General features: G+C 43.0%; 1 pseudogene; it reads right to left on the bottom strand.

Moving 5' to 3' along the window:
- Nucleotides 1–13155: 13155 nt before the first annotated feature.
- On the bottom strand, nucleotides 13156–13781 carry LOC130872252 (proteasome subunit beta type-3-like; annotated as a pseudogene).
- Between the last annotated feature and the right edge of the window lie 547 nt (nucleotides 13782–14328).

Below are 14328 nucleotides of genomic sequence, written 5' to 3'. Positions count from 1 at the left end.
AATATAAATTTTATTATCCCTCCCTGTATTTCCTCCTCTAAAGACCAACTGAACAAGCCATATGGAAACTTACCATTATAGACTCTACTTAAAATATTTACATGTATAAGAGGAGTTTAAATAAAGTTACCATATAATAGGACAAACAATACCAAAACTCAACATTATATGCTATCAAATAAAACTGGGAATGGATTATATATTCTTCAGTTGTAGTCCAATAGGGTTTCATATGAACCCCAAACATAACAAGTTATTGTCAGTACTATTGGTTACCTTCTACAACTTCATAGTAAGATTCTGTTGCTAAAAATAGTACCACATACTCATGTCACAAAACACGGAGACATTTAGCTGGTATTCAACAGAATCTTTGCCTCTACTGACAAGTGTTCACGCCTCTTCAAAGTGCTAACCAGGCTACCAGAGGAGAAAAGCAATTGCCAGTCTCACCCAGTTATGAACCTGTGAATTACAATACTGACTGGTTGGCAAGATATGTCTGCTGGAGCATAAACATCATGGGAGTGATAAACCACTTTTAAAAATCGGATTTAAGGTCCACTCCACAAGATAAAACCCATACCTGACGCTGTTGCTTACGTCAAGTGCCTGAAGCTTGACAGATCATGGGCTCAGGAGAAAACCTACTACTATTATTCTGCTCCATGAACATAATAATAATAATAAAACAAGTCCTAGTGACACATTGCTATACCCATAGATCAACACATTGCTCAACTCTCATCAAAGAAGCATCTTCTTGCAGTAGGTGGAAACGGACACAGACAATGTACAAACAATAAGAAACTTCAGAATTCGCAGTCCTAAACAGGATGTATGTATCATGCCCCTCCCCTTGAGGCTACAGAAGAGGGGGTGGAAAGATTATAAGAGCCAAAGGTGGTGGTGGGCAGAAAGGAAACAGCATTTTCTGAACATGACGGGGCAGGGGCACATATAAACTCAGATGCTGTAACAGCATGCACAGATCAGGAGCTCAAGCCAGACCAAACCCCAGCATGGAGGATGGAAAATGGCACTGTCTCATCCTTTCCCAAGAAATGGTTGTAATTGATACCTGCTGGGAGATGGAAAATCAATTTTCTGGGGTAGAAATGACTCCACCCATGTCCAACTTTATGAACCAAAGAGCATATAGCGGTTACTTACAGGGACAAGGGTGACTCAGGCAGCTGCTCCGTGAAAACTCCACCCCACCATTAGTGTTGACTCATGGCGCCTGTATTAATAGAATTCCCAATGCTTAGTGTGCACTCAACCGCCTGTGTATTCCAGCTCCTTTTGAAATTACAGCTTCACATTGCCGTCTACAGATGTGTTGGTCAGGATTCATAACTATCCCAGAGCAGGTTTTTGGGAGTCGGGGTGCTGGAGGGAGCGAGTCCATGGAATCTCAGACTGTGTGAATGGCCCTGTCCCACCCACCCGGGGCTTGTGTGCATAATCACAGCTGCTCTCACTACAGAGAGCCATGGGCATGCCAGAGGACAGAGTTTTCATCAATTTTAGTCTCAAAATGTATTTTCTGTTACTAATAACCTCAACCTTCAAGTTGAATGTTGAAATTACTGTTTTAATAAGGATTGATTGCAGAACACTGTACTAAACATCAGAGGTTTTAAAATTATGCTACCATGAAATATTTGCTAAGAGTTCTCTTAGGATGACAAGTATTGTATCAGGAAAGTATTATATAAAGAAAGACCCGATGTCTAACTTCACATTGTTCTCTGTGAAACCTGAAACGTCTTTTACAAACTCTTTCTGAAATTTATTTTCTCTACTTACAGAATGAGGAAATGAGAAGCAACCTCCTAAGGCTGTGAGATTCAAGATGGTGGACATGCCTCATGGTGGTGCAGACTTGTGACCTCATCATTTAGGAGGCTGAAGTAGGAGAATGCCATGTTAGAGGCCAGCCATGGTAGATGTCAGCATACACAAAACCCTTGCATTGTCAGTAATGTTCCGTGGATGCCCAGTGAATCTAAGGAAATGTAAACATGCTTGTCTTGTCTAATGAAATCATCTTAATGCATTGTGACAAAGCAGCCTGGAGGGAATGTTTCAAATATTAAATTCATTTTTAATGTATACAATCTTCCAACTAAGTGCTAAGACTTACCCTCTTGTTTTAAGTATGGTCATTGAATAATGCCTGTACAACAGTGTTTAGCCCATACTCAAGGGTGTGTGCATCCTTTGATCTTCCTTATAAGACCTCAACTTCATTTGCTGCGGCAATATGCGGAATTGATGCTTTATCTCCCAAACCATGGCAAGCTAAATACAACCCTGTGGCATAAACCTAGTCACACAATCCTTCCAGGGAGCTCCTTGGGCCTTCTGGCCAGCCACCTCTGTCCTACCTGGGAAGAAAGCACAGTTCTGTAGAGCATGAGAGCAAAGTAGTATAAAAACTGAACATGGCTATGCAGACCCAGAAATCCAGGCCCTGAAGAACATGGGGGAGAGATGTTTTCTTCAGTAAAATACACACTGATACGGTGTTCATGAACCTGTGAGCAACCCTAATTAAGGCCATTGACTCAAAAACATGAGAAGGAAGAGGAAAAATAACTATTTGAGAAGGGGGAATTGGGGGAGGTGAGGGTTACAAGAGGCAGGAATGGGGTGACTAGGACCAAAATGCATTATATACAGTTCAAAATTTCATAATGAAACCCATGATTCTGTATACTTAATATATGCTAATAGAAACTTAATAAACAAGGAAAATCTGGGCCCTTCCTGTTACTGAATTGCCATATGGCCCTGCACTGTCTGTTCCTTGATCACTTCTGTTTGAATGGCAAACCCACCGGCTAATCACTTCAGTTTTGCAGAATAATGTTGCTGTGTTATATGCTGTATTGCTTGGGATTCAGGGGAAGATGAGATCAGTTGAAGACAGTCCTCTGTGGAAGCAGAAAGAGATATGAAGAGATACACTGTAAGGAAGCTAAATCCCAGTGTCTGTCATTGGCACATACCAGAAGACTGAGAACCAGAAAATCTAAAGTGTCACTTCTAGTCTGGAAGCAGGCAGGGTTGAGACCCCGAAAAAGATAAGGTTTTAGTTTGATTACAAAGGGAAAAAGAGACTATGTATGAACAGGGTATGGTATCACACACCTATAATCCTCATACTCAAGAGGTGAAGGCATAGCAGAGAGCCAGTAGAAAGGGTAACACCAAGCTGCTTTGCAACAATCACCCGAATGATATTAATCCCAGCCACAGAGGGTTTGCACTACAAGCGTGTTCCCATTTACCAGATTTATCCTTCTCCTAGCAATGGGTTGGCATCCTTAAACTACTCCCAAGACTCGCTTCTCTTCAAGAAAAAAGAGATCTAAGGAATAAAATAGGGTCTAGGAGTATTAAATGATACTATTTCATAGTGTTAAACCAAGAATAGTTCCTGGGTCTTCAAGAGAACTGAGAAAATATATTTAATGAAATAATATCACCAAAGTGCACAGGATACGAATCCCAGGGGTCTTGTCAATACTACTGTTCCTCCTGAGACCCTCAGCATCTCCCAACACCTTTCACATCACGGCCGGCAGCCAGTCTGTATCATTCCACTCCCTAAAGAGGCTATCTTCACCATTAAGCTTCTGTATTTAGAGAATACAATTCATCAAAATTATTTTTATTTCCCTTTCCATTTCTATTCCATGTTTTCTCAAAAGCACTCTAATGAAGCTGCTGTACAGTAGGTCACAGAAACACCAATGAGCTGTACTAATGGTCAACTCTGCTAGATGGAAAACCACTCGTATCGAGGTTTGATTAAAACAATATCATTCCTATGACATCCATGAGATCCTAATGTAATAATGACCCTTAAAGGGGGGGCTTTTCAGGAAATTCTCTAGAATTTTTATCAGCTCAGCGGGTACCGAAGAGTAAAGAGCTACTCAAATCATATGCTAATCATGGACATCAGCCCTAATATCCAAGTGATCATTTTTTTTGCATGCAAGATTTTAAATTCTAAGCACATTCATGTTACAAGACATTAAAGGCTTTGAACAGTCATTCTATGAATTATAGCTATGTCCTGCATGGGAAGACAGTGAGTAATTCTTTGCACATCAAAAGATATGCATACAAATTCTTCATCTCTCTCGTTGTTAATGTTGGCCTTGGTTGATCCTTCATCTAAAACTAGTATAATGTCTTTTTTAATGACCTTTTTTTGCCTTGCACAACATTTGCAGACCAGGTATTCAAAAGACCCTTTTCAAGTTTCTGGGAAGAGCTGCAGCATGTTTTAAGTGTTCATTCTCTCCATCCTAGGGAGACACAATACACACATTTTCAAAAGCCTCCCAAAGCGTCTCAAATACAACAGAACTCTTAGAGAGCCTAGAGGTACCAAGTTCTTCCAGTCCAGATGCTCTGGGTCTGAATTATTTATTTTTTACCCAGAAAGTAACCCGCTCAGTGGGATCTTCCCTCTTTACGCACTGACTGTCCTTCCAGTTGCTGTCATGTTGACAAACCTCATTGCCAGCTCCCCACTACTCAGCAGTGGCAGCAGGACACCCCACAGTGCTCAGTAGCTTGGAAATTCTCCACCTTTCACTCTGTCTGTCTCCTATACTCATCTGCTATCTCCCCAACAATCTGCCTGCCTACATCCAACCAAGCAAAATAACAAAATACTCCCAAGCAGATAATTTATAAACATCTATATGACTGTGTTATTCAATTCTAAAGCTGAAATGCTTGAGACCAGTGTGCTAGGAGATTCAGCGTCTGGTAACAGCTCTCCCCTCATAGATGGTGAACTCTATCTGCATCATCAAAAGCAGGAAGAGACAAAGATTCTTGGTTCCTAGGGTGCTAGCAATCGGGTCCCATCTGATACCTTCAACCCTCTCATGACATCACTGAACTGGGAGGACATTCTATTCAGGGCACAAAGCTATTCAGACCATGGCACCCTCTATGTGTTTGTCCATCTGTCTCCGTGTCCTGTCCCCTACTTCTCTGCCACTGTGTGTATCTCTGTGCATCTGTCTCTATGTTCTTTTCTGTCTATTTCTCTCCTTCATTTCTCTGTTTTGCTCTAGATGTTATTTATGGTCAGTATATAAAAAGTTCCCCTAAAATTCACATGTTGAAGCCTTGGTCCCTACTGCAGTCTTTAAAGGGCTTAGGGGAAGCGATTGGGTCCAGAGGGCTCTAGCCTAATCAGTGGATTGGTCCATTGATGGATTCATAATTTACTGGCATTACTGGGGGGTATTGGAAGCCAGGCAGTAAAGCCTAGTTGGAGAAAATAGGTCACTAGAGGTTTACCATTGAGGAAGATGCCTGGTTCCAGTCCCTCCATCCCAGTCTGTGCCACCTGGCCACCATCATGTCGGTTACTTTGCTTGATCACAGGCTGTCCACAATGATGCTCTGACTGAGAATGCAGAAGTGCAGAAACAGCTGTGCATAGTGACCATGGGCTAAAATCTCTGAAATCGTGAAAGAAATCCCTTCTCCCTTAAATAGTCTTCTTGGATATTTTATTACAGTGATGAAAAGGCAACACTTTGTCTCTCTGGAGCTCAATTTTCCCTCCTCCCCCTCCCACCTACACTGTCATTACTGTTTCAGCTTATGGGGGATGGAGAGATCAGCCCCTCTAGGCTGTTTCGTGTCTCCCACAATATACAATGAGAAGTTCAACCTGCAGAGACATTAAGAATATTATTAGAAAACAAAATTCCAATGCAAAATCAAATCAGTTCCTCTTTATCCTTTACATAAGGATCCCCAACATGTAATGAAGGCTCCATTTCATTTCTTAGGCAAGTGACTCAGAATTTCTAAACAGTGACACTCACGTCCACAGGCACGGCTATCACCAGGTCCAGGTGGATTTAGCTATGCATTTTATGGTTTTCACTATTATTTTGAGGTTTATTTAATTCAAGATCATATATGTGTGTGTGTATGTATGTATGTATATATATGTAATGCATGGTTATTCACGGTGGCTACTTCTGGACTACTTGCGAATCTCTTGAAACTATAAAATTTCCTGCATATGTGCAGTTTTTAGGAGGAAAGCCCATAGTTTCCACAAAGATTCTCAAAATGAGCCAGGGAGGAGAAGAGTTAGTGATGCATACACAAAACTCAAGCACTTGGGAGGCTGAGAAGCTACCTCAAGATACAAACAAATGCAAAAAATATTCCCAAGAGAATCCTTTACATACACCGACACACACACACACACACACCGACACACACACACACCGACACACACACACACACCCTGGGGGATAGGGGGATGACTCTGCCATTAAGAGAGCTGAGTTCTATTCCTGCACCCATGTCAGGCATCTCACAACTGCCTGCAATTCCAGTTAAGAAGGATCTAACACCTCTAGCTCTAAGAGCACCTTCCCTCACATTTGAGTGTGTGCACACACTCACTTAAAAAATAAATAGAAGCTGACAAATCTCTGCAAGTTCAATGCCAGCCTGGTCTACATAGTGACTTCTAGGCCAAGCCAGCAAGAAATACATAGTGAGATGTTGTCTCAAAAATAATAGTAATAGCCGGGGGGTGGTGGCACACGACTTTAATCCCAGCACTTGGGAGGCAGAGGCAGGCGGATCTCTGTGAGTTCGAGGCCAGCCTGGTCTACAAGAGCTAGTTCCAGGACAGGAACCAAAAAATCTACAGAGAAACCCTGTCTCGAAAAAAATAATAATAATAGTAATAATACAAATAATAAATGATAATATTAAATGTTGTGGGAGGTCCTTCTATGTGTTGCTTTTATTGTTTAATGAGTCCCTGACATAGTGGCCATCTTCAAGAAAGTATAAAATAATTGAAAAGATTTTCCTTGTCGTCAGTGTGTGTGCTGCCAGCTGAGGGATGCTGACAGTCACATATCAACATCCCATGGGAGATCACAAGGCATTCTCACAGGCTGTTTTAGAGGCTGATGCTCTTCCAGCAGGGAGCTATTTCATTTGGCACTGTCATTACTTTCAATCATCTCTGTGACAATGGGGAACTGTTTCTGACACCACCCAGAGATCTCTCACCTCTGTGCTCTTACCCCTCCTGAATATTTGCACAGCAATTTTCCCCTATCAATCCTTGAAGCCACTGCTCGCTGGAGAGGATAAAGTCATGATGCATTTAGCAAGTAGTTCGTTCTGTCTCCACAATGAGTCCACAGAGAAGCTGTGCTGGGGCCTGAGGGAGGGGCAGAGGGGCTGCAGCTGTCTTTTGTCCTGATTCTTAATGCAGGAATTTGTAAATTTGCCTTCAACCACTCGCAAAAAAAAAGAAAGAAAGAAAACTACAGAAGATGGTCAGTTTTTAATGTAGACACTTGACTTTAAATACAATTACCGTTTCATTTCTAAAGCGTATTTTGGAAGGAATAACTACTTCAGAAATGGGTATATGGATGAAAACTAAAAGAAAAAAAAACAGGTTTCCTAGCAGACCACTGACTTCGGAAGGCCAACAGTAGAACATTCCATTTGCAAATTTCACAATGTCCAAACCTTCAGTATTCCCCAAGCTGTAGTGCCAAACTTCATTCCCACCATCTTATCCCCAGAGTTCCTGACCAGCTGGGCCACCCCCTTCCTTCTTCCTTGAATTCAATACTCCAATAGCCCTCTGTATACTTGGTACTGTGACAAGCTTCACAAATGTAACCTTAGCCCCAAGTGTAATGGTAAAAGTAAAATGCTGCGGATCCCCAAGTGTCTGCAGTGGGCAGTGGACCATGAGACCATGTCACAGGTCTCCACAGGCAGCAGGCAGCAGATCTCAAGAGCAGCCAGTTCCAGGCAAGGGTGGTGCAGTTCTCCCAAGTGACTGCAGTGGGCCACAAGGTGCAGCAAGTCCCAGGCAGAGAGCAGGGAGGTGGGTGAGAGACCTCGATGGCAGCCAGTCCCACGAAGAGAGAAAACAGATGGATGGGCATGCCACAAGACCAAGCTGCAGGTCTCCAAAGGTGGCTGGTCCCAGGCAGGGAGCCATGTAGCAGGTGAGAGACAGAATCATGGATAGATACACCATGCAGATGAGGTTAGATATTTATTTAGTAGGTTATAGAAGGGAAGGGGAGAAGGGGGAAGAGCAGAGCGAGGCAAAGAGAGAGAGAGAGAAACAGAAGGGGGAAGGGGAAAAGTGGGGAAACAGAAGCTGCCTCTTGGAGAGGGAGACAGAAAGGGGAAGGACTCAGGCTGGAAGCCAAAGGTTAGCTTGCCTCCACAGACAGGGGAAGGGAGTGGGTGTGGCTTGTCTCTTAAAGGGACAAAGCAGACCATTACACCAAACACACGATGACCACATCTTTATGTATCCTATGCCCCTAAGTGATGCCTTCCACAAATAAATGTCAAGATATCGCTCTCGTGGTTCTCTTACATAGTATAAAACCCAGCATTGCTAGTGGGTTCATCTGTTGTTTTTCTCACCACCACCCCCTTCACTCTCTAAGGAAAATAAATGAGGTACAGCCAATAACTGACAAGAGCTTGGAATGGGTGAGGAGACGGCCCTGGTCCGCACCAACATTAAAGCCTGGTAGGATTCCTCCCCCACAGAAACTACAAGGTAATCCATATGCAATGTTAAGATGCCATTCATTACACAGCAAAGAAGAGTAAGATAGCTTAGACCATGCTGTCTTTCTAGAGTGTTCTATTTCCTTTTTAGAAATTTTGCCTTTGTGAAGAATCACATCTCAGTTCTCTCTGTCATTTTATCACCTAAAAGATGACAGTTTCTCCAAGGGCTCTGAGGCAGTTGGACTGCCGCCTTCTTAGTGACCCCCTTTACAAGGTATCTCAGATCTCTGCGTGCTGCTGCAAAGGCCACTATGGTTTTCCTTGTGCACATTAATAGCCTCCTCCTTCGGGGTGAAACTTCCTTCCTAACCTTCCCTGGACCCATCATATCTCTGTCTACCTCTAGTCTCTCCTGCTAGCCCCACAGAGAATAGTGAGATGATCTTGTTTCCTTTTCTTTTGAATCTGTTTAATTTCCCCAGCCAACCAGAGCCATAGAGAAGACAGGAGCCTGATGCCCAGTCACCCCATCAGCCTGAACACCTCTCCAATCAGCTGAAGGAGGTCCTCACCATCCGCCTACCAGTGCAAACAGCTGTACGGCCAGCGGCTCTCAGGCTCCTGGCTGACTCTGAAAAATCTCCATGCTCAGAGCTACCAAAAGGTGGACACACATTTGAGTTCATCTCCAAACCAAAACAGATCTACATCAGGGGAAATGAGGGTTAAAACAGTAGGGGGGATTTTATTACTTTATTAATTGTTTACAAAGAGAATATATGCATGGTTCGTGCATTTAAGAAACATAACGTAAAACGGTTTGCCAGTGTAATTCAACAGCTCCAAATTTAAAGTCCTTTTTGGCAAAGTTCCCCTCTAACACATAAGATCAGGAGCTCCAGCTTCCTGCAGAGTCTCATGAGCATTCTCCGGGGGGGGGAGGGGGGGCAATGTTTCAATTCAGAGGAAGTCACTCATAGCAGTGTGTGAAAAGATTAACCAAACCGTGGTTTATCTATTTCATAGACTACTACCAGGCAGCAAAAAGAACTAGCTTTCGATGCAGGCAACTGAATCCGTCCCCAGAGAATCACCGGGTGAGCAGTCACAGGCCTCAAAGGTTGCCTTCTTTACTATGTCATGCATCTGTTTTTGAAATCCAAAAGTTGTAGAAGCCTAGAATGTGCCAGTTGTTTCCAGGGCAGTAACGCTCAAGGGTGAAAGATGGTATTGAGCAAAAGGGAATCATATGTGGCTCTTACAAGACAGTAGGGTGTGTCCTTGGGATGCAGCTGACCCATATCTGGGCTGCAACCATGCCAGCATTTGGATTGGACTGTTGTAGTTTGGCTTTGTATAATGTTAACAGTGCTTAACACTTCTGTAGATTTCCACACAGGTCCACGAGAATTTACAGTTATCTCAAAATAAATGTTCTAATTGAAAAGGGCATAGTGTCTCTAAACTCTCCAAGATGCAATGTTTTCAAAGAAGGTAAGTATAGAACATTACATACACTATGGCCCCGAATATATTAACATCAATATCAACCACCTTCCTAGAGCCCATCACACACACCCATACAGTTCATCCTCATGATAAATGTACTATTATTTACAGAGAAAGAAATGGAGGGCACAGAGGTGAGGTAGCTCAGACAAGGTCACTCAGCCTGTAGTCAGGATTTGAACTCAGGCATCATAATGCTGGGGCCTCTGCTTTGAGTCACTAAGATGCATTTATCAATCAGAAATATATTTTTACTTTTAAATAACAGGAAAATGACTTTAAAATATACATATCACTAGGGATATCTGATGGAGGAAGGTCATTGGCTAATAAAGAAACTGCCTTGGCCCATTTGATTGGCCAGCCTTTAGGTGGGTGGAGTAAACAGAATAGAATGCTGGAAAGAAGAGGAAGTGAGCTCAGATGCAGGGCAGCTCCTCTGAGAGACAGATGCCATGCTCCCCTCTCCCGGCCAAACGCAATGAAGCTCCGACCCAGGATGGACGTAGGCTAGAATCTTCCTGGTAAGCGCACCTCAAGGTGCTACACACATGAATAGAAATGGGCCAAGCAGTGTTTAAATGAATACAATCTGTGTGTTGTTATTTCTGGTGTAAAGCTAGCCGTGCAGGAGCCGGGCAGGACGAAAAGCAGGCCCGCAGCTCCTACTACAGATATCCTGGCAAGCAATCTTTGGTGGGGAAGGGAGGTCATGATTCTGGTTTGTGATTGTTACCAAGGTAATGTAAATCTGCTCAATTTCTAGGTACTAAGCTGATGTCACTAGAAACAGGGTTATAGCCTACTCCAGCACATGACCATCCCTTGTGTCCTTGTGTGCAGCACAACAAATAAAGCCAGCATCCCTTTAGGGAAGAGAAATGTAGGTTAAAAACATTAAAAGGAGATTTATGCTATGCATAAATTATTAACAATGAGAATATATGCATGGCTCGTGCATTTAAGAAACACAGCATAAAACAATTTAACAGTGTGATCCATTGACTCCAAATGTAAAATCCTTTTGGGCACAGCTTTCTCTAACATACTGCAGTGCTCAAGTACCTATAAGAAAAGCCCCAGGCCCCTCTCAGAACATTCACAGCCTTTCAAGGTTTTGTCTGTGGCCCCTGTATGAACTCCTGTCTCCCCGCCCTAGTCTCCACGTCCTTGGTCAAACTTTTATCTATATGTGGAAGGCTTTTTCCACTTCTTCTCCACAGATGTACTCACAGGTAACATGAAGGCCCCACAAAACTGTACCCTTGAGGTGAAAGCTCAATTCTTACTTGCCTTTCCTCCCCCTGAACACAAACATAGTATGTATGTGTTAGCTGTTGCTGCCTAACAAGTTGACTCCTAAATAAACATCTTAAAACAATATTTTTGTTTATAGTGTCACTGGATCAAAAATCTCTGGTTCTGTGGGTCATGGATTTTCATTTCATATCATCTCACAAAATACAGAATATCATTACTAGATTACCAGGCCAGTAATCTCACTCAGGACCCAAGTGGAGAAGGATTTTGTTCCAAACTCACTCACATAACTCATGGCAAAGACTAGATTCCCTCTAGGCTGTTTGGCAGAAGTCCTCCATGCTCTGGGGACTGTGGGCTAGAAATCCCACTCAGCGAGGCTCACAGGGATGTCTACCACACTGTGAAAAAAAACAAACTTGAGCAAAACCCAGAGCAAAGCACAAACCAGGCCTCCTAAAGCCTTCTCTAGAAAATTCTGTCCAGACTGGGTCATATCTCACTCAAGGAAGCAAGTCCCTGGGCCCAGCCTATGGGGAGCTGAGTGAATGTATACTGTTGACACAGGTATGGCCATGTCAAGGACTGATGCCTCTGACCCATGGAAGACTGCCAGACCCTTTATCTTGTCCAAGTGTGAACATGGACAGTGTGCAAGCATAAGTGTTCACAAAAGATTGGCTGGCGTGTGCAAAGACTAGCAACTGTGGCTTCCTTTTCTGGGATGCTTGCAATCTGAGACTTCTCACCCACAGAGAACCCCCTCCAGAAGCTAGCAAACCACACCCCCATACCCTTGTGCTGAATAAAATACACTGGGTTCCAAGTTGCTGCACAGTTGGTACAGTTCCATCAAAGAGTGCCCAGCACACCTGACCACAGTTTTTCTGCATCTATGTCTAAGTATACAAGCTTTCTTCATGCTCTTTCGACCTAAGTCAGGTTTCCAGGACTGAAACACATGGGATGGGATGTGGCACCAGCCTTCACTCAAAGAGAAGAAATTCTATATGGGAGGCAAGGACTTTGGGGAGTCATTTTGGAAGCTTTTTATTATACAGGGTTCCACGGCTTCCTAAATGTAGAACACAATGCATAGCCATGGTAGCATTTTTACTTACACATATATATGTATATATACTTATATATATATATATACTTATATACATATGTGTGTAAGTAAAGATTATATATATATAATATAATATAATATAATATAATATAATATAATATAATATAATATAAACTATATATATATATATATATATATATATATATATAGTTTTCTGTCTCCATGAAATTGCAAACCAGGTGGAGGAAGAAGACAATGGCCAACCCAACCAGAAGATGTTAAATTATAAGATGGCAAACAATGGGAAAATCTAAAGATGCTGGCAGACTGAATGATCAAAAGACCCCTGCATTAGTCGGAATTCTGGTCACTGTGACAAAACACCTGGCAGGGACAAATTCAGAGAGGATGGGCTTATTTTGGCTCACAATGTCAGAGAAATCAGCCTCCTTTGAAAACTTGATTATAGGTGCACAGTAAACAGAGCCTTGCAGCAGCCAGAACATGTGACAGGCTACTTACTTCATGGTGGACAGGAGACAAATTGAGCGGAAGGAACCCAGGACCGCATAACTGTCACAGGCATGCCTCCTGTGACCTACAATGGTTTGAATGGAAAGTGTCTCCTCCTGATTCAGGTTTTTTGTTTTGTTTTGGTTTTTGGTTTTGTTTGTTAAGGAAAAGCAATGTTATTAAAAAGGAAAACAACAAAAGGAACCTGGGTCCAGAGCTCAGGGTTTGTCCATCTGGGCCTTAGGTGTCCTGCTGGGGATCTTGTCCTTTTCAATAATGAAGACAATGACACCCATGCCTGATACAGCATCCCAGTCCATAGCATTCCCATGTCTTGGGAAATGGTTTCAAACAGGTGTTCTGTATCCATGTTGATCTCCCAAAGAGACTCATACATCCCATACATTTGTTTGGAGCAGGTACCACTGACTACAAAGTCATCAGTCACCATGGGGCAGCCAATGAGGTCTAGAGAGGAAATGAAAGGTTTAAAGATCTTCGGGTACAACCCAGCAACGACAGGCTCCATGTAGTAGGGACCAAACCATTTCTAATGCAAGAGGTCAGCCACCATGCTCATGAGGGTACAAGACTTGATCTACTGACTTTCCTTCAGTGCATACAGGTTCAGTCAGAACTTGAGGTGCTGAGCAACTGTCTGGACACTGGTGGTCAGCCTGACTAGGCCTGCGTGTAGTCTGTCACCCATGGGAATGATCTTCTGGAAGTCTGTGGTTACTACCATCTGGGCCTGGATCCCAAAACACCTGTCTACAGCAATGGCCACACTGTTCTTTCCCTTCATGACCATGACAGCCCCTCTGTTATAGGACATAATCGGCATGATTGCAGTCTAGTAAGACTCTGATCACCACTGTAAACTGGCTCAGGCTTTCTCTCCATGTTTGAATTTTTTTAAATGTGAAATATGAATACATGCATGTTTGTAGACTTATCACCCCTTAACTTGTGACTTAATGAGAACCACAGTTCTGATGCTTTCTGGGCCAAGCATGGCATGAGGCTGATCAGCTTTGTCGCAAGGCTGTGCTATGCACCGTAAGCTGTTTAGCAGCTTCCTTGACCCCCTTCACTAGATACCAGTGGCACCTTCCAAGCTGAGAAAATAAAAACCCATTTTCTGACACTGCTGAATTTTTCTTGGAAGCCAAAGCAACCCTGCTGAGAACAACTTTCCCAACAAATCAGGTATGTGTCCTTGGGAAATTACTGATCCTGCTTGGCCCTCAGACGTTGACTTATAAAGTGGAGAAAATGTTCTTAGTGGAAACCACATTCTTTGGAAGGTCTGAGCTCAGTGCTCCTGTGACCTTAGAATACTCAGTGGAACAGTGGCACTCTGCGGAGAGCATCCCTAGGAAATGGAGCTA

The sequence above is a fragment of the Chionomys nivalis genome, chromosome 1 (assembly GCF_950005125.1).
Source record: "Chionomys nivalis chromosome 1, mChiNiv1.1, whole genome shotgun sequence".
Taxonomy (NCBI): Eukaryota; Metazoa; Chordata; class Mammalia; order Rodentia; family Cricetidae; genus Chionomys; species Chionomys nivalis.
The sequence above is the reverse complement of the archived record's forward strand: the minus strand, read 5'-3'. Positions and strand labels throughout refer to the sequence as shown.